Here is a 2,565-nt window from a genome sequence, read left to right as displayed (position 1 = left end):
TATATATATATATATATATATATATATACATATATACACGCACACATATATACACACACGCACATATATATGCACACACATACACATATATATACACACACATATATATATATACATATACACACTTATATATATACATACACACACACACATACACACACAGACACACACACACACATATATATATATATATATGCGCGCACACACATATATATACACACACGCACACACATATATATGTATATATATATGTGTGTGTGTGTGTGTGTGTGTGTGTGTGTGTGTGTGTGTGTGTGTGTGTGTTGTACGAACAACTAGACTTTCTTCTTTTTCAGCATTTAATCATCACAAGTATCGTCCTTATTTCCCATATAATCTGGTGGTTAATTCATAAAAAAACCAACACAGTAGTTACACTAACGTTCAAAATAACGGTGCATTCCACCTCGGTTCGTTATTTCCAACGATAATCCAGCTCAGCGATGTAGACCAATTATAAATTACGAGATAAGCCATTAACAGAAGCGAAATTTAAAAGGAACTATGAACCAAACCATAAGAAACATCATTTCTAATGGCTACCTCATCCTGGTCCTCTTCAGTCAGTTTATCTATTTCTGCAATGCAGATTAATACTTTGACAGGTAAACTTCATACTTGCGCATATATGACTTACCTTGATACTTTGGTGGATGGAGTTAGCTACATGCTCGATGCCCTCCATTAGGCTCCTCTCGGTTTCTACATTACCGTTACTAGAGTTGGTCTTAATTTGAATTTTAATGTCATCTACATACCCACAGTAAAGTAAAGTAGTTGTGGACTGTTCTACTAAGGATTGTTTAAGTCTTCTGTCTCAACAGATCATGAAGAGACCGGCAACATCTACAGCTACACAAATGGCTGCACCTTGAACCTGCATTTACAGTTTCTTGTTAAACTTTACTACTAGTTTTTCAAGGTGGGTCTTATGCTTGTCTCTATTGCATATACAATCATTCTTTTCACCTGACTGTTGTTCTCAGAGTCTTGGGTCCAGCCACTCCAGCACTCTGCGGTGCTTTTCTTCACTACCGAGTTGATGGCGGATTTCATCATCTTCTACTCAATTCTTCTCTTCTTCGGTGTTTTTGCAATTAACAACAGAAGGAAATTGGTTCATTCACTACAACTCTTTCAGAAAACTTTTCTTAATTGATCAATAGAATTAGTACATCATGCGAAAAATTCGTTTTCCTCTGGTGAACACACGCGAATTAAAAATACTGAAAAAACTTTCCAAGAATCAGCATTATGTACCACATTACTGGAGCTTTGTCGTGCAGTTATTTAAAGATTAAAAATAAAATAACCTTATCTTTTGATGTTAGAGCATAATATCTGATATTCATCCCTTATTCTATATTCTTACTCCCTACCACCTTCCTTGTTCCTGTCACCCTAATGATTTTCCTCTATAAACCACTAACTGGGGTAAGAGAATCATTCATTGACTGGAGCTAGTCAAGAATCATGAAGTTGCACATAATGGTGATTTTTGGATTTATTTTTCTTTAAATGTTTAATTCGTGTGTATTCACCCGACTTGGTGCTTTACCATACGGGTACCTGATTCACTTGAATCCTGAACTCTAATATATATATATTAGTCCGGGTCCGGGTCAAAATGTAAAGGAACAAAATATTGTAGGAACATACCGTAGTGTAAATAGTTTAATAGTCCAGTTGCATATACGATGACAAGCACCCAGAACATACACTGCACCAATTATACTGCAATTAATAATCTTGAGATCCACGCTAATTGCTGTTTCCGAGTAAGGTGAATAATAAAGAAATAACAGCAGATGAAAGTTGCTTCATTCACTACAGCTGAGCCAAACGAGTTGTTTTTGTTGATGATAAAGAGTTATTACAATATACGGAAAAATCGTTTTCACACACACACACACACACACACACACACACACACACACACACACACACACACACACACACACACACACACACACACACACACACACATATATATATATATATATATATATATATACTAGCTTCGGCTGTACATATACAAAAATTGGAACGCTATAGAGAAGATTAGCATGGACACTGCGCAAAGACAACACGAAAAATCGTGAAGCGGTACCCCAGCATGGCCACAGCTTTGAGCTGAAAATGATTTGAAAAAATATGTGAGACGGGCTTCTTTCAGTTTCTGTCAATCAAATTCACTCAGAAGACTTCGATCAGTTTGGGGTTATAGTAGAAGAGAACTGCCCAAGATGCCACGCAATGAGACTGAACCTGGAACCATGTGGTTAGGAAGCAATCTCCTTATTACACTACCACTCCCGCGCCGATATATATATATGTATATATATGTTGAGGTGTATTCCGTAAAGAACGTATCAGAGTACAAAACAGAGTTCGTTCACCCTTAGAATTACCAGATAGCCGAAAGTATTAAGTGGATCTATGTTGTATCGAAACATGTGTTATGGTTATGAAACAGCTGTCGAATCGTACTCCCTCTTCTTTTTGACTTTATTTGTTCTTTCCTTT

General features: G+C 36.5%; 1 protein-coding gene and 1 non-coding gene across 4 annotated transcripts in view; both read left to right on the top strand.

Annotated features, from left to right (window-relative positions):
* Positions 1 to 2,565, top strand: part of LOC106876232 (glycoprotein 3-alpha-L-fucosyltransferase A) — a 561,369-nt gene that overhangs the window by 350,632 nt on the left and 208,172 nt on the right. The gene's annotated exons all lie outside the window — the stretch shown is intronic.
* LOC128247946 (U6 spliceosomal RNA) lies at positions 2,049 to 2,157 on the top strand. The gene has a single exon (XR_008264285.1). It is a non-coding gene; the product is annotated as a U6 spliceosomal RNA (small nuclear RNA).

This window comes from Octopus bimaculoides, chromosome 5, assembly GCF_001194135.2.
Source record: "Octopus bimaculoides isolate UCB-OBI-ISO-001 chromosome 5, ASM119413v2, whole genome shotgun sequence".
NCBI classification, from domain to species: domain Eukaryota; kingdom Metazoa; phylum Mollusca; class Cephalopoda; order Octopoda; family Octopodidae; genus Octopus; species Octopus bimaculoides.
The sequence above is the reverse complement of the archived record's forward strand: the minus strand, read 5'-3'. Positions and strand labels throughout refer to the sequence as shown.